The sequence below is a fragment of the Capra hircus genome, unplaced genomic scaffold (genome assembly GCF_001704415.2).
Source record: "Capra hircus breed San Clemente unplaced genomic scaffold, ASM170441v1, whole genome shotgun sequence".
In the NCBI taxonomy this organism is placed as follows: Eukaryota; Metazoa; Chordata; class Mammalia; order Artiodactyla; family Bovidae; genus Capra; species Capra hircus.
In genome coordinates this window covers 586-19,634 of record NW_017199166.1, presented here as the reverse complement: position 1 = coordinate 19,634, position 19,049 = coordinate 586, and the positions used below count along the sequence as shown (strand labels likewise).

General features: G+C 43.1%; 1 pseudogene; it reads right to left on the bottom strand.

Moving 5' to 3' along the window:
• Positions 1-187: 187 nt before the first annotated feature.
• LOC102170133 lies at positions 188-18,765 on the bottom strand (annotated as a pseudogene).
• Between the last annotated feature and the right edge of the window lie 284 nt (positions 18,766-19,049).

The following is a 19,049-nucleotide window of genomic DNA, read 5'->3' as shown; positions in this document are numbered from 1 at the left end:
ACTCTTCTCCCAAAGCCAGCCGAGCAGGTCCACCCTCTTTCCTGGAGCGGATCTGGAGTCACTGTTGTCCTCACCATCTCTGGTGTAAATACGGCAGTTTAGTCAGTGAGAAATCTGATGGGAAGCCTCATGTGGAGACAAATATCACACAACACAGAGAATGCCCCTCCCACACCCACGACCTGTGTTAAGGCTGAAAAGGACAGGCCCAGGCTCCTGCAGTGCAGACAGAGGCTGGGAGATCACGGAGCTCTGAGAGGCCATCCTGCCTCTCTGGAGGAGCCGTCTCTGTGAGCCTGGGGCACACATGGGGTCTGCAGATGCTGAGAAGATGTGCACAGCCAGGGGGTGGTGACAACCAGAGATCCCAGCAGGGCAGACAGAGACACTCACCTGGGCTGCCCAGACCTTCCTTCTGTGTCAGAAGGTAATCGAGCTCCTCATACACGGCTTCAGCAAGAGCATCTTCATAGCTAGATAAGGCTGAGAGATCACCCAGCAGGTCAGAGAAGCTTCCCCAGATACCCCGATCCAGCCAGCCCACCTTCATCTCCCTGGTGCTCACATGGGGGCTGCCAGGACCTCAGCGTCGTCTCCTACACCATGCACCATGTCAGCACCTTCTCCCCTCATCTGACCCTGATTACAGCTCAGCGCCAACTCTGTCTGGTCTCACAGGAGAGGCCATGACTTATGAGAGTTCATGCCCAGTCCTAGGAACCTCTGTCTACTCAGCCCTTAGAGCTCAGCACGGAGCACATGGAGTCTGCAACTCACAACAGTACCTGGCCCAGGTTCCCCTCCTCACACCTGCCCCCATCTCCTGCCTCCACACACTCTCCCTGTCCCCAGTTCCCCCTGCAGCCCACCTCTGCGCTCTGCTCTCCATCTGAGCAGCTGAGTCACCAGGATGACGAGGACCAGGAAGAGAAGGGCCCCCAGGATGAGGCAGAGGACCCAGGCAGGGAGAAGATGCCAGGGAGAGAATTTGAGGTTGTTCTGGTCCCTAGGAGAACAGGAAAAAGCACTGAGATAGTCTTGGGCACAGAGAAATCTCCTACGTCAGCATTTTCAGGAGCTCTGGACAATGGCGTCTCAGCCTCAGACAGTGTCAGGGCTCCCCGGGGTCTCCTCCTGAGACAAGCCAACTCCACTCTGGCCAGTGTGGCCCCGAGGCAGAGCTGGGGATTGTCAGGGAGCTGCCCTGCCGAGACAGCCTCTGAGGACCCAGCTCATCCCCTCTCCTTGGGCTTCAGGAGACAGAGCATCAAACATCCAGGGACCTGCATCCCACAGATGAGGAGCAACACTCAAGGGCACGTGGGAGTTCCTTAGATTCTACAACATGGGAACCAGACTTCCTTGGACCCCGGGCAGGAGAACATTTGACCCTGGACATCAAGGCAGGGGATTGCCCAGTGTAATGCCCGGGCTACCCCCCACAGCCACGGCTCCTCAGACTCTTTCCTGTTCTGAGCTGTCAGAAAAGCCCACAGAACAGGTCCCCAGTATTTGAGTATTCTCTCCTGCCCATGTATGGATCACAGTACCTGCTGTAGTCGGGGGCAAATTTGTCATTATACCTAAAGAGAAAAATAGCAGTGTTGGAAAAAGAAATTGGTCAGAACGCAGGGCAAAACCATTTTTCCTCCTGAGCCTGAAATCACCCCTCAGTCTCCACAACATCAGTGTCAAGTCCTCCCAGCTCCCCTGTCCTAGATCAGAGCCTCAGCACCAGGATGTCTGAACACAAACTCCCCACCATGCCTGGCCCAGCCCGCTGCCCCTGCGCTGCCCCAGCTCACCCAGGGTGGACCCCGAGCCCCTTACACACCAGAGCACCTCACACCAGCATCCTCCTCATGTTTGCAGTCGCTCTGCCCCCAGGGCTCCGCAGCACAGTCCCACAGGGAGGACTCCCGGCCCCTGCACCGCACCTCATCCAGCCAGATGCTCCATTTCCAGGGCCGAATGTCCCGGCCCGCACGGCTTCCAGGGCCTGGCCACAGCCCAGCTGCTGGCACACCACCTTGGCCTCTGCCAGCTCCAGGAGTCATCGCCACACGGTGCCCCAGGAGCCGCTGTGCCAGACCTCCACCCGCCCTGAGCACTCGCGGTCTCCTCCCCCTGAGCCGGAGCTTCTCTCTGTCTGAAAAGGCAGCAGCCCCTCCTGTGACTGCCCTGGTGGGAAGAAGGAGCCCCTGGGAGCCACAGGGGAGGGGCGGGCTGACGTACCTGTGCAGGGGGCAGCAGCTGGACAGCTCTTGGGTCTTTTTCCTGCAAACAATGGGGAAACAGTGGATCAGAAATCACTGAGGGTGGTCCTGTCCCCACATAAGATTATCTAAGGTCTGACTCAGTACAAATGACACATGAAAACACAGGCTCATTATCTCCTGGGCTGAAACATTCACTGCATCTGATCACCAGCTGAAATTACTTTAAATATTTACTTGCTTATCTGTCTTCACACCCGCAGCAAATATAAACACAGACATCTGCAAATGTACACACACTCCTCTGAATGAAGAAGGACCTTGTATATCTTATATGTGCCATGTTTCTACTATTAGGACAGTGCCTGCACATTCTATGCACTCATTCAACAAATATCTATGGAAAACCATTTCTAAATACCTAGATAGAGGCTTGATAAATATTTATTAAATGAATGAATAGACAAATAAAATTCAGAGAAATAAAATTTTTTTAAATTCATACTAATCAGTGAAATATTAAACCAAATATAAATTAATGGTAACAGTCTAGGATAATAGTTCACATTAAGAATAAGAAGTTCAGAAACAGAGAGTCAATTTATATTCAAAATCTCATGTACATAATTTTAATGGAAAATTATTGGATAGATTATAAACTGCTCTTACCTACTATTCAGTGTGACACTGGGCAAGTGAAGACTACTGTTGTAAAAGGAAAGCCTCTTTTCTAAACTTATTTTTAATTGGGAGATAATTGCTCCACAATGTGGTGTTGGTTATGTGTGTGTGTGTGTGTGTTAGTTGCTCAGTCATGTCCAACTCTTTGTGACCCTATGGACTGCAGCCCACCAGGCTCCTCTATCCACAGGATTTTCCAGACAAACATACTGGGGTGGATTGCTATTCACTTCTCCACTGGATCTTCCCTACCCAGGGATCAAACCCAGGTCTCCCACACTGCAGGCAGTTTCTTTGCTGTGTGAGCCACCAGAAAAGCCCGTAGTGTTGGTTAGGAATCTCTTTAAAAGGAAGTATACAGGAAAGACTTACTAGAATTCTGAGAAGACATATGGACACATATATGTACACACTGAGTAAGCCAGAAATTTTTGCAATAGTGAAAAAAAGCCTACTGAGAAAAATTTGTATTGAGAAGATGCAGAAATAATAAACAAAAGACTGCAAATATATATATAAAAGAATTGAAGCTGACAGAAATAAATATAAATTCAAGAAAAACAGAAGGGTAAATAGTATCTGTCATAAAGTATCAACATTTATATATTCTTTCCAGATCATCATATCAAAACTCCTACCCACTCTATGCAGAGAACCTCTGAGAAAATGATGGCAGGACCTCTGTGAGCAGGTTGCTCATTTTCATGGTCAAAGACTTTACCACCTCTCAATTCACAGGGTTTAATTGTAGGAAAAACATCATCAATAAAAGGTCTCATAGTTTCGTGCCTCTTTGGCCTTCAAATGAAAAAGACAAAGAGACGAGCAAAGAGAGACAAGGAAGGCAGTGAGCCTCTGCTTTTGAAGTATCTGATCCCACATTCTGTTAGCTATGGGTTTCAGGCAACATCCAGTATATCATTCAACGTGTACCTGAATGGGGTGTGTGTGTGTGTATGTGGAGGAGGAGGGAAGGAGAAAGAGAAACACAGAGAGAAATATTGAAGGAATAAGGTGCTATGGTTTGACTATTTGTCACTCTCGCCAACATTTATTTATTTCATTCAAAATTTATTGCTGAAATCTCACTTCCCAATGTAACAGTATTTACTGGTGGAGCCTTCTCAAACTCTTCCAAAAACGGAAGAAAAGAACACTTCCAAATTCATTTTCTGAAGCCAACATTAGTCTGATACCAAAGCCAGATAAGGACACCATGAGAAAAGAAAGTTACAGGCTAATACTCTGATAAATATTGGTGCAAAAATCGTCAACAATATATTAGAAAACTGAATTTGACAATACACTAAAAGAATCATACACCATGATCAAGTGCTATTTGTTCCAAGGATACAAGGATAGTTCAACATTCACAAATTATTCAGTGTGTTACACCAAATAAACAAAATGAAGGTAAAAATCATATCCTCAAAGGATGCAGAAAAAGTGTTTGACAAATTCAACATCCACTTACAGTAAAAACTCTTTTACAAAGTAGGTATAGAAGGATTGCATCTCAACATAATTAAGGCCATATGAAAAATTCTGAAAGAGATGGGAATACCAGACCACCTAACCTGCCTCTTGAGAAATCTGTATGCAGGCCAGGAAGCAACAGTTAGAACTGGACATGGAACAACAGACTGGTTCCAAATAGGAAAAGGAGTACGTCAAGGCTGTATATTGTCACCCTGCTTATTTAACTTATATGCAGAGTACATCATGAGAAAAGCTGGACTGGAAGGAACACAAGCTGGAATCAAGATTGACGAGAGAAATATCAATAACCTCAGATATGCAGATGACACCACCCTTATGGCAGAAAGTGAAGACGAACTAAAAAGCCTCTTGATGAAAGTAAAAGAGGAGAGAGAAAAAGTTGGCTTAAAGCTCAACATTCAGAAAACGAAGATCATGGCATCCGGTCCCATCACTTCATGGGAAATAGATGGGGAAACAGTGGAAACAGAGTCAGACTTTATTTTTTGGGGGCTCCAAAATCACTGCAGATGGTGACTGCAGCCATGAAATTAAAAGATGCTTACTTCTTGGAAGAAAAGTTATGACCAACCTAGATAGCATATTCAAAAGCAGAGACATTACTTTGCCGACTAAGGTCCGTCTAGTCAAGGCTATGGTTTTTCCTGTGGCCATGTATGGATGTGAGAGTTGGACTGTGAAGAAGGCTGAGCACTGAAGAATTGATGCTTTTAAAGTGTGGTGTTGGAGAAGACTCTTGAGAGTCCCTTGGACTGCAAGGAGATCCAACCAGTCCATTCTGAAGGAGATCAGCCCTGGGATTTCTTTGGAAGGAATGATGCTAAAGCTGAAACTCCAGTACTTTGGCCACCTCATGCGAAGAGCTGACTCATTGGAGAAGACTTTGATGCTGGGAGGGATTGAGGGCAGGAGGACAAGGGGATGACAGAGGATGAGATGGCTGGATGGCATCACTGACTCGATGGACGCGACTCTGAGTGAACTCCGGGAGTTGGTGATGGACAGGGAGGCCTGGCGTGCTGCAGTTCATGGGGTTGCAAAGAGTCAAACATGACTGAGTGACTGAACTGAACTGAACTGAACATCAACTTGACTGTAAAAAACCAAAAGCTTTTCCTCTGAAGTCAGACACAAGACAAAAATGTCTACTCTCACCACTTTTATTCAACTTAGTTTTGGTAGTCCTATCCAGATCCATCAGGCAAGAAAAAGAAAATCATGATCTCCAAATCTGAAAGGAAGAGGCAAAATTAACACTATTTGCAGATTGAAAAGTGAAAGTGTTAGTCACTCAGTCATGGCGGACTCTTTAGGACCACAAGGACTGCAGCCTGCCAGGCTCCTCTGCCCATTGGGATTCTCCAGGCAAGAATACTGGAGTGGGTTGCCATTCCTTCCTCTAGGGGATCTTCCTGACCCAGGGACTGAACCTGGGTCTCTTGCATTGCAGACAGATTCTCTACCATCAGAGTCATGAGGAAAGAAACCCCCTTACTTGATATTATATGTAGAAAACACTAAAGACTTCAGCAAAAATATGAGAACCAATACACTCAGTAAAGTTGTAGAAGAAACATCTGTATACAAAAATCCTATGCATTTCTTTACACTAACAACAAACTGCTATAAGAGAAACTGAGAAAACAATTCTATTTACATTTGTATGAAAATGAATAAAATGTCTAGGGATAAATTTAACCAAGGAAGTGAAAGGCCTGTACACTGAAAACTATAAACACATGGAAGAAAGAAACTGAAGATGACTCAAATAAATGGAAAGATATTCTGTGCTCATGGATTGGAAGATCTAATATTATTCATATGCCCATCCTACCCAAAGCAATCTACAGATTCACTGCAATCCTTATTAAAATTCCAACAGAAATTTTCACTGATACAGAAGAAACAATCCTAAAATTTCATGGAGCCACAAAAGATGCTCAATACCAAAGAAATCCTGAGAATGAATAACAAAGCTAGAGGTGTCGTGCTTCCTGATTTCACAGTATATTACAAAGCTATATTAATTAAAACAGTAGGTCATTAGTATAAAAGTGAACACAGAGATCAATGGAACAGAATAGAGAGTCCATAAATAAACCCACATTTCTATGGTCAATTAATTTTTGACAAAGAAGCCAAGAATATACAGTGGGAAAAGGACAGTTTTTTCAGTAAATGGCATTGGGAAAACTGGACAGCCACATGCAAAAAATGAAACTGGACCACTATGTTACACCCTTCACAAAAATTAACTCAAAATAAATTAAAGACTTGATCACAAGTCCTGAAGCCATAAAATTTCTACAGGAAAACACAGAAAATAAAATCCTTGACACCAGTCTTTGTGATGATTTTTTGGATTTGACACCAAAAGCAAAGAGAACAAGAGTAAAAACAAGCAGATGTGATGACATAAGGCTAAAAAGCTTCTGCCCAATTCAGGAAACCATCAACAAAGTGAAAAAGCAACCTATGGAACTGGACAAAATACTTGCATATTATATTTTTGGTAAGGATTATTATCCAAAATACACAAGGAACTCATACAACTCAGTAGCAAAAAACAAACAATCTGATTTTTTTTAAATGGGCAGAGAACCTGAATCAACTTTTTTTAAAGAATACATACAACTTGCCAATAGGTACATGGAAACGTGCTCAACACTATTAATCATCAGAAAATACAAATCAAAACCACAATGAGATATCACCTCAGATCCTCTAGAAAGGCTTTTATCCAAAAGAAGAAATAACAGGAGGTGAGGAGAATGTGAAGAGACAGGAAAGCTTTTGCACAGTTAGAGGGAATGTAAGTTGATGCAGCCCCTATGGAAACAGTATTGAGGTGCATCAAAAATTAAAAATAGAACTGCCATATGATTTAGGAATTTCACTTTGGAGTATTTATCTGAAGGAAACAAAAACACTAACTTGAAGACCCAGTGTTCACTGCAGCAACATATGTTCAGTTGCTAGGCTGTGTCTGACTCTTTGCAACCCCATGGACATGGAGCATGCCAGGCTCCTCTGTCCTTCACTACCTCCCAAAGTTTGCTCAAATTCATGTCCACTGAACTGGTGATGCTATCTATCTCATCCTCTGTGGCCCCTTTCTTCTGCCTTCAATATTTTCCAGCATCAGGGTCTTTTCCAATCAGTCAGCTCTTCTCAGCAGGTGGCCAAAGTACTGGAGCTTCAGATTCAGCATCAGTCCTTGAAATGAATATTCAGGGTTGATTTCCTTTAGGATTGATTGGTTTGATCTCCTTGCTGCCCAAAGGACTCTCAATTCAACTGTGGCATCCAAGCACCACAATTCAAAAGAATCAACTCTTTTTAGCTTCTTCTATAACCCGGCTCTCACGTCCAGAGATGACTACTGGAAAAAATATAGCTTGACCACATGGACCTTTGTCAGCAATGCAGTGTCTCTTTCTAATACCCTGTCTAGGTTTGTCACAGAGGAGCAAGCCTCCTTTAATCAAATGGCTGCAGTCATCGTCAGCAGTGATTTGGGAGTCCAAGAAAAGAAAATATGTCACTGTTTCCACTTTCTCCCCTTTATTTGCCATGAAGTGCTGATGATCTTAGGTTTTAGAATGTTGAATGTTGAGCTGTAAGCCAGCTTTTTCACTCTCCTCTTTCACCCTCAATGAGAGGCTCTTTAGTTCCTCTTCACTTTCTGCCATTAGAGTGGTAGCATCTGTGTATCTGAGGTTGTTGACATTTCTCACAGCAATTTTGATTCCAGCTTGTGATACATCCAGCCTGGCATTTCCTATGATGTTCTCTGTATAAAAGTTAAGTAAACAGGGTGACAATATACAGCCTTGACGAACTCTTTTCCCCATGTAGAACCAGTCGGTTGTTTCATGTCCAGTTCCAACTGCTGCTTTTTGATCTGCATACAGGTTTCTCAGGAGGCAGGTAAGGTGCTCTGGTATTCTCATCTCTTTAAGAATTTTCCACAGTTCATTGTGATCCACATGGTCAAAGGCTTTATGTAGTCAATGAAGCAGATGTTTTTCTGGAATTCTCTGGCTTACTCTATGATCCAACAAATGTTGGCAATTTGATCTCTGGTTTCTCTGTCTTTTCTAAACCCAGCTTGTACATCTCAGAAGTTCTCAGTTCACTTACTGCTGAAGCCTAACTTGAAAGACTTTGAGCATAACCTTGCTAGCATGTGAAATGAGCACAATTGTGAGGCAGTTTGACCATTCATTGGCATTGCCCTTCTTTGAGATTGAAATGAAAACTGACCTTCTCCAGTCCTGTGGCCACTGATGAATCTTTCAAATGTGCTGACGTATTGACTGCAGCACTTTAGCAGTATTACCTTTTAGTATTTTGTAGCAATATATATGGGAGAAGGAAATGGCAACCCACTCCAGTGTTCTTGCCTGGAAAATCCCAGGGACAGGGGAGCCTGTTGAGCTGCCATCTATGGGGTCGCACAGAGTCAGACACGACTGAAGCAACTTAGCAGCAGCAGCAATATATATGAGTCAAACAATGTAAGTCTTCACTGATGAATGGATAAAGAAAATGTAATATAGACTTATATCTACCCATAAAAAGAAGAAAATCTTGCCAGTTTCAACAACATGGATGGACCTCGAGGGCATTATGCTAAGTGAAATAAATCAGACAGAGAAAGAAAAATAACATATAATCTCATTTATATGTGTAATATTTAAAAAAAGCAAGTTCAGAGATGCTGAGTAGATAGTGGTTGCCAGAAGTGGGGGATTTGGTGCAGGCAAAGGTAATCAAAAGGTATAAATTTGAATTATAAAATGAATAGGTGAAGAGATATACAGCATGGTGACTATAGTGAATACTGTATTGTATATTTGAAAGATGGCAAGAAAATACATCTTAAAAATTCTCATCATGTAAGAAAAATATTTAACTATACCATTCTAAAGGAGATCAGCCCGGGGATTTCTTTGGAAGCAAAGATGCTAAAGCTGAAACTCCAGTACTTTGGCCACCTCATGCAAAGACCTGATTCATTGGAGAAGACTCTGATGCTGGGAGGGATTGGGGGCAGGAGGAGAAGGGGACGACAGAGGATGAGATGGCTGGATGGCATCACTGACTCTATGGACAAGAGTCTGAGTGAACTCCAGCAATTGGTGATGGACAGGGAGGCCTGGCGTGCTACGATTCATGGGGTCGCCAAGAGTCGGATGACTGAGCGACTGAACTGAACTGAACTGAACTGATGGATCTGTGTATATGGATCCATATATAGAGATATAACTAGACTTACTGTAGTGATCATTTATCAATACACACAAACATATAAGCATTATGTTGTACACAGCAAAAAGTATAAAGTTGTATCAATTATATCAATTAAAAAATTTTAATAAAGAAAGTTTGGAACATGTAGATTAAATTAGCTCCATCCAAACTTCATTTTATAAACTCAACTTAAACCCATCACTTAGATTTTAAAATATCAAATCTCACTAATAACATTCTACAGGGTTGGGACAGACACAGAAACAGACATAAGTCACCTGCACAGGAGATGTAAGCTTCCTCCTTTGGAGAGCATGAACTGTATTTCCATGGGCCAGAAGGACACTGCCAGAGAGAGGTATCAGTTTTCCGACACTGAATTAAATCCACCCACCGGGGTCTAGAACCTTCCCTGAGATCAACAGAGGTGTTGAGACTTCCGCTGTCCCCACAGCCAAGCTGACTGCAGATGATGGACACGGTGACATCATCCATGGGGCTGTGGCACACACTGCCCCAGGTCCCGTTGTAGAAAACTTCCAGCCACCCAGCACACTGCTGGTCCTCGCTCACCATCCTGAGGGCCAGGAACTCTGAGATCGAAAAGGAGGAGACAGGACACAGTGAGCACCCCACTCAGTGCTCTGGGTCTTCCTCTCTCCCCCAAAATTGTGAACATTCGTCTGTGACCCAGCTGAGGAAGCAAATCCATTAGATGACCAGAGTGAAACTTGTCTCCTCTTCACCTGACTTTGTCCATTTCTGACTGTCTTTCTAAATATTTCTACCACCGTGATATGGTGGATATGAACTGAGAGGAAGACCAACCTGGACACCAGCAGGGAGAGGGAGCTGACACCTGCTTCCTGACAAAACATCCAAGAGAGGGTATGAAAGGGATGTGATGTGAACAGTGTGGAGGCAGATAGAATAATGGACCCACAGATGGCTACATGGAACTTTTGTCTGTGTTTCCTTATCTGGCAAAAGAGGCTTTACATATGTGATTAAGGTATGGTCCTTGGGATGGTAAGAGTCACCTGAAATATGGCGGATTAACCACCTGAGCACAGTCTAATCACATTCTTAGACTCACTATCCTTTAAAGTGGAATCCTTTTCCTCATTCTGGTTAGAGGGAGATGTGAATATGGATAATGGTCAGAGAGGTGGAGCATTGCTGGTCTGATGATGAACAGAAGGGGGTTATGAGTGAAGGAAGGCAGGCGGCTTCTAGAAGCTTGAAAAGACAGGAAACAGATTCTTTCCCAGAGGCTCAGAAGTGACGTGGCCCTGCTGAAACCTTGATCCCTGTACAGTGAGATCCCTGCTGGACATCTAAGCTAGAGAAGTGTAAGGAAATAAATATGTTGTTTTAAACCACTAACAATGTAGCAATTTGTTATAGAACAAACAAAAACTAGCACAGTGGCTTTAAGACTTCTCTACTCTATGTACCAGAAGGGTGAGCCCTGATTTTAAGAAAAACTGTGAGAAAAGGCTCTGCCAGGAAGAAAGCACCAGAATCTCAGCTGCTGCAGGAGGCAGTGAAAGCACCTCGTCTTCACGTCTACTAGAAAGACAGGCTCCATGGGAGGAAGCCTCCTTCTCTGGTCCTTTCAGCATCTCTCTCTCAGGGCTCATAGCCCCGTCCTCCAGGGCCCCACCCCTCCTCCAGCCTGTGGACAGTGTGGAGTGCTGACCTGAGCAGATGACCCCCGCGTCCTCCTTGTGTCTGCAGTCGTGCTGCCCCCAGCCCCGGGAAGGGCATCTCCACACATGGGACTCATTTCCTGTGCAGTTCAGGTCGTCCAGCCAGATGGGCCCTGATCCTGCCCCGAAGTGAGCAGACCCCGTGGCATTGAGGGCTTCTCCACAGCCCAGCTGCCTGCACACCACGCGGGCATCGTCCAGGTCCCAGCCGTCATCACAGATGGTGCCCCAGGAGCCCTGGTCAAGGATCTCCACTCTCCCGGCGCAGGGACCGCCCCCGTCCACCAGGCGGAGCTGCCTGCTGTCTGAGGAGAGAGAAATGGGACAATGGGGCGGTGACCTGAGGAATGAGAAGGGTCTTCTGTCCTGTGGGACCCTCACCTGAGCAGTAGGGGGCGCTCTCCTCTGAGCCCGCAGATCCTGCTCGTTCAGACACAAAGTGGTCGCACTGGGGCAGCACCTGGGTCTGGTTTCCTGAAGAAACAGCAATGATTAGAGGGTTGGGAGGGTAAAGAACAGGAAAGTCAGTTAAATTAAATATTTTTTAGGAGGGGAGGGAAGTTTGGGGGGAAATGGATCCATGTATATGTATGGCCGAGTCCCTGCCTATTCACCTGAAACTATAAAAACACTGTTAATCAGCTATCCCCCAATACAAAGTAAACAGTTCAAGCAAACAAACAAACAAACAAACAAAAATGACCTAGTGAGGGAGCTGAGATGAAAGCTGGAACACACTGGCAAAGTTACCAGAATCTTGGTGTTCCCTTTCTGCAGGAAGAGCCCTGGTCCTGACAGTGGCACGATCCCTGCTTTAAGCCAAGCTTTGCCCTAAGAATGAGGTAAACAAGTTGTTCCATCCTTAATCCACCCCTAAATAGAAGAAGAAAAGCAAAGGTCTTTCTGAAGGAGTTGTACAATTATTTATCTACAATGTTTGTGGTTTAAAAAATACTGATATAAAAGAGATCTCATGGAACACCAGAGCAAATAGAAACATTAAAAAAATTCCCAGGGTATTTGGCTCTTAAAGTTACCTGACAGAAAATTTATTTTGTTTTATTTTATTAATTTTTATTTGAGTATCATTGCTTTACTATGTTGTGGTAGCTTCTGCTGTACAGCAAATTTAGCAAGTTATACATATACATATGGGCTTCCCAGGTGACTCAGTGGTAAAGAATCTGCCTGCCAAACAGGAGACTGGGGTTCCATCCCTGGGTTGGGAAGAGTCTTTGGAGAAAGAAATGGAAATCCACTCCAGTATTCTTGCCTAAGAATTCCTATGGACAGAGAAGCATGGCAGTCCATGAGGTCACAAAAGAGTCAGACACAACTCAGCGACTAAACAACAACTATATCTATCTATTTATATTTATATTCATATATATCCATACACACACACAAACACACACACACACACACACACACACACATCTGCCCTCTTTCTTGGATTTACTTCCTATTTAGTCACCACAGAACACTGAGTAGAGTTCCCTGTGCTATAAGGAAGTTATTATTTGTCTATTTCTGTGTGCATGCCTGCTAAGACACTTCAGCTGTGTGTCTGACTCTGTGACACTACGGATTGTAGCCCATCAGGCTCCATGTCTATGGGATTCTCCAAGCAATATCTATTTTATACTTAATATCAATAGTGTAGGGCTTCTGAGTCTGGTGGCTCGGACAATAAAGAATCCACCTGCATCGTGGGAGACCTGGCTTTGATCCTTGGGTTAGAATGTCCCCTGGAGGAGGGCATGGCAACCCACAGTAGTTGTACCAATTTACATACTCATATGTAGGAGGATTCCCTTTTCTACACATCTTCTCCAGCATTTATTTGTGGATATTTTTAATGATAGACATTCTAACTGGTGTGATGTATTACCTGACTGTAGCTTTGACTTGCATCTCTCTAAATATTAGTGATGTTGTATTTGTTAGCCATTTGTATGTCTGGAAAAAAAATGTCTATTTAGGTTTTTTTCCCATTTTTTCATTGGATTGTTTGGTTTGTTGATATTGTGTTGTTTGTACATTTTGAAGATTAATCCCTTGTTAATGACTTCATTTGCAAATATTTTCTCCCATTCTGAGAGTTGTCTTTTTGTTCTGTTTATGGTTTCCTTTGATATGTAAAAGCTTTTAAGTTTAATTAGATCTTATTTTTTTTGTTTTATTTTTATTTTCTTTAGGAATTTGATCCAAAAAGATGCGGTTGCAACTTATGTCAAAGAATGTTCTGCCTATGTTTTCCCCTAAGAGTTTTATAGTCTGACAGAGAATTTAAATAGCCATGATTAAAGTGCACAAAGAATTAATTGACACGATGTGTATCTTGGCAGAGAAATGATAACAAAAACAAGTGAAAATTCTACAGCTGAAAAAGTTAACTGCTGAAATTAAGAACTAGAGAATGAGCGTATCAGCACATTAGATCAACATAAAGTAGAAATAGTAAAATGGAAAAATCAGAGGATAAATATTCCTCTATTTAGAAATGCTGGTCCTATGGTAAGTGCCTGGTTTACAATGCTATATAACAAAATTTCCCCCACAACTTAGTACTTGAAGTAATTTATTTTTAAATTTTGCTCATGATTTCCCGGGTAAGTTGGGAAAGACTCACCTTGGCAGTTCTATCTTTGGTGTTTCTCATGTGGTTGCATTTAGATGTCATCTGGGACTGACATCTCTAAAGGTTTGACTGGACTGTGGTTATGTAAAGAAATTCCCAGAAGTATTACTGTTGTTGTTGGGAGGGAGGGATAAAGGCGCATCATGACTGCAACATAATCCAGGAAGATTTTACATACTCAAGGAAAAAAGAGGGCAGGAGAGGAGCAAATAAGGAGAGAAAGGGAAAGCTAGAGCAAGAGAGAGAGAGAAAAGAAAGAAAGAAGGATAAAGCAAAATACTAATTCAACATTCGGGGAATCCAGGTAAAGTTCAGAGAGAACTCATTCCTAGAAAACCTTCACTAAAAGAAATACTAATAACATCAAACCCATAAAATGCCTAGGAGAAAACCTAGTTAAATGTGTGCAAAACATCTGAGAGAAAGTCAAGACCTAATTGAATGAAGGGATATATTTTGTCAGTGAATTGGGAAACTCAATGTTATCAAAGTCAGACATTCTCAAATTTATATACAGATTAAATCTGACCTCAATCAAATTCCCTTGTGCTTTTGTATGTCTGAAACATGACAAGCTGATTCAAAATTTATGTTGCTATTCAGTCACTTAGTCGTGTCTGACTCTTTGTGACCCCAAGGACTGCAGCACACCAGGCTTCCCTGTCCACCACCAACTCCTGGAGCTTGTTCAAACTTATGTCCTTTGACTCAGTGATGCCATCCAACCATCTCATCCTCTGTCATTCCCTTCTCCTGCCTTCAGTCTTTCCTAGCATCAGGGTCTTTTCTAGTGAGTCAGCTCTTCGCTTGAGGTGGCCAAAGTATTGGAGCTTCAGCTCAAAAATGTATAGAAAATACAAACACCAAGACTGACCAAAGCAGTTGGCAAGAAAAGCAACAACATAACTTCTTTAAATTAAAGTTACCCAGACTTACTATGTGTGCTCAGTCACTCAGTCATGTCCAAGTCTTTGTGATCCCATAGACTATAGACCGCCAGGCTCCTCTGTCCACGGGGATTTTCCAGGCAAGAATACTGGAGTGGGTTCCCATGCCCTTCTCCAGGGGATCTTCCCAACCCAGGGATCAAACCCAGGTCTCCCACCTTCTAGGCAGATCTTTACTCTCTGAGATACCAGGGAAGGTTCAACACTTACTGTAAAATTACAATAATTAAGAAAATGTGGTACAGGTGCAAGGAGAGACAAAGGATACAGTGGAACAGAATAGAGAGTCTAAACAATGTATTCAGAGATATGTGCCCTTTCGCTTATCACAAAGGTGTCACTGTAGTGGGGAATAGTCTGTTCAGAAAAAGATTTTGAGTCAACTGGATACCGATATGAAAACAGGACACTTGACCCTTATCCTACATAGATGTCAATCCTAGAAGCAATGTACAATTACATGCAAAAAAAAAAGTAATTACACTTCTGTGAGATACTCTCAGAGAACATTTTTGTAATTTTGGAGTAGACAAAGTTCATTTTAGAAGACTATAAGGAATCCTAGGGACTGGATCAATGGACTAGTTCAAAACCGAGACAGAAGTATGTCATGGCTGTATATTGTCACTCTGTTTATTTAACTTAAATTCTGAGTACATCATGCGAAATGCTGGCCTGGATGAAGCACAAACTGGAGTCAAGATTGCTGAGAGAAATATTAATAACCTCAGATATACGGATGACACCACCCTTATGGCAGAAAGTGAGGAGAAATTAAAGAGCCTCTTGATGAAAGTGACAGAGGAGAGTGAAAATGTTGGCTTAAAACTCAACATTCAAAGAACTAATAACATGGCATCTGGTCCCATCACTTCATGGCAAAACGATGGGGAAACAGGGACAGACTTTATTTTCTTGGACTCCAAAATCACTGCAGATTATGTCTATAGCCATGAAATTAAAAGATGCTTGATGCTTGGAAGAAAAGCTATGACCAACCTAGTCAACATATTAAAAAGCAGAGACATTACTGACAAAGGCCCATCTAGTCAAAGCTATGATTTTTCCAGTAATCATGTATGGATGTGAGAGTTGGACCATAAAGAAAGCTGAATGCTGAATAATTGATGCTTTTGAATTGTGGTGCTGAATAAGACTCTTGACAGTCCCTTGGATGGCAAGGAGGGGCAACCAGTCAATCCTAAAGGAAATCAGTCCTGAATATTCATTGGAAGAACTGATGCTGAAGCTGAAGCTCCAATACTTTGGCTACATGATGGGAAGAACTGACTCATTGGAAAAGACCCTGAAGTGGAGAAAGATTGAAGGCAGGAGGAGAAGGGGACGACAGAGAATCAGATGACTGGATGGTTTCACCGACTCAATGGATATGCGCTTGAGCAAGCTCCAGGAGATGGTGAAGGACAGGAAAGCTTGGCATGCTGCAGTCCATGGGGTTGCAAAGAGTCAGACATGACTGAGTGATTGAACGGAACTGAGTGACTGAAAGAGCACTACATGGACAGAAAAAAAGTTGATGAGTCAAACCTGAGATGGGTAACTTGGCTCATTGAAGTACAGCATACCATTAAGAAAATAAAAATATAAGGCCAAGAATTAAACACAAAAATCATAATAAATACTTTTGCCAAAAGTCATCATCATGATAATTTGCACCATTGTATTTGTAATAGTCAAGAACTGGAAATAAACTCACATCTCTGCCATTAGTTGAATGGTTCAATACATGGTCAGGTGATCATTCAAAGGAATACTCTATCATAATAAAAATGAATGAAATGTTGCCATAAAAAACATCATAAGTGAATCTCAAACACAGTTTGGAGTCAAAGAAATAAACACAAAAGAAAACATACTGTATGGTTTTACATAAAGTTCAAAAACAGAAAATATTCTATGGCAGTACAAGTCTTAGGTAAGCAGTCTTCCCTGGAGAGGAGGAGGACACAGCTATTGGGAGGCAATAGTGATTCTGTGGTGCTGTGAATGCTCTCTGTGTAGATCTGGGCTGGGGAACATGACCTAGGTGTACACTTATTGTTTGTACTTTGTTCTCTATTATTATCCTTAAATAATATTGTTTCATAAAAAATAGTATTAATCTAGGTGTTTCTTTCCCTGACATAGCACTTCTTAACATTTCTTAGCACTTCTTCCCCCTGAAAAAATGAGTGAACAATGAGAATGCTATGGAGCAGGACCTTACAGAGCCTTCTCAGGACAGATCACCCTCATGTCCTCCACCTGCCTCTGTTTGTAGAAAAACCTAATTAAACAATAAATTTGATCACAGAAATAAAAAAAATCAGAAACAAATGAAAACAGTCAAATAGGATGAAATAATGATAGTTTAGCCCTAAACAAGTTCAAGGACCTTTAGTTCCTTCTCATGGGGTATAGATAACATTCTGAGCCATATCTTTTGAGCTATTTTGCAGATACGGAAATCCCAAACAGTGGTAGCAATAAATTACATGATGACCAGACTAGTGGGGTGCCATTTCCTTCTCCAGGGGATCTTCCCAACCCAGGGATCAAACCCGAGACTCTTGCATTGCAGGCAGGTTCTTTACCATCTGAGCCAACAGGGAAGTTCGTAATCTTTATCTTTCACAATTTCAAGATCGGCCTCAAGGAAATGGGAACAGATCAGCACTAGAACAGATGATTAACTGTATTTCAAACAATAAAAGTGACACTGATCAGACTTATTTCAAGATGATTGTCGGAGCTAGCTATGGCTATTCTGCAGGTAAACTGTCCCCCATTTCCACCTGTGCACTCCTGAAATTCCCATTTTAAAACACTCACCCCTGATCAGCAAGGAGGTTCTTTGGTACATTAGTCCTCTGTCTCCCCAGAACTGCTGGTTTCCTCAATAAAGCTGACTTTAATTTTACCCACACTTGTCTCTCAATGTTGGATTCTTGAGTAATGAGCAGCTGAAACCCGAGTTCAGTACCAAGATTAAACATTTCACTACAGAATATCTTCATTTTTAAGCCTGTTTTCCCTTACTCTCTGCTCTGGGGATATTTCACTCCAGGAGCATCCTAAGTATAGTAGCCCTTCCCTCTCTTACCTGAGCAGATCACAGAGGCCGTATTGCCATGGGAACAGTCAGGAACACCCAGGGTAGTCACAGGGGCATTTCCACAGGAAGGACTCAGTCCCTGAGCAGTGAAATCGGGCTTTCCAGAGTTGATCACTTCCTTCTGCCCCATTTGGGGTGGAGATGGCGACTCCACAGCCAAGCTGACGACAGACAACATTGGCATTGGCCAGACTCCAGTGGGAGGCAACAGGCATCTCCATCGTCCAGAAATGTTCATCTCCACCTGCCCCTCACACTGAGAGGAGCCATTTTGTCATAAGCCGGATCTGTGTACACTAATAGAAAAAGACAGGATTTCAGCAAAGTCTTTTTTTTTTTTTTAGCTGAACCGATTGTACGTGGATGTTAAGTCTTGCCATGCATCTCACCTGAACAGGCAACCTGAACAGCTCCACTGTGGTGACAAGTGCCCCCTGGACAGGGCACTCTGGGGCACCACCAGAGCTTAGGCTCCTCCCCTCACACCTGAACTCTTCAGCCCAGACCCGGCCATCGGACTTTCTGACGGGTACTTGTCCCAGGACAGACACAGCCTTGCCACACCCCAGTTCCGCACAGATGACCTGGGCAGTGGGGATTGTGAAGTTTCCATCAGACACTGGGGTCCAGGCTTCTCCAGAATACACTTCTACTCGCCCTGAGCAGGGTCCATTCCCTCCAGCCAGACGCACAAATCCTAAGAGAAACAAAGAACAACAAACCCAGTGAGTGTTCATGAACCTGGCTTGACAACTGTAAACACACCTCACAGGCAAAGGTGGGAAAGAGGAAATAAGAGGGATAAGAAGAGAGAATTTGACTGTCATTGTCAAATTGCATTTTCATGAGCGAGTTTCTGAAGAGATATCCAGAAGGATTGCAGGGTCAGTTTGGAAGGGCTGGATCCCAAGAATATATATTGGTTAGGAATGTTAATTCTTATCTGGGGGCCTGGAAACTTCAAGGCCCAAAGAAACTGCA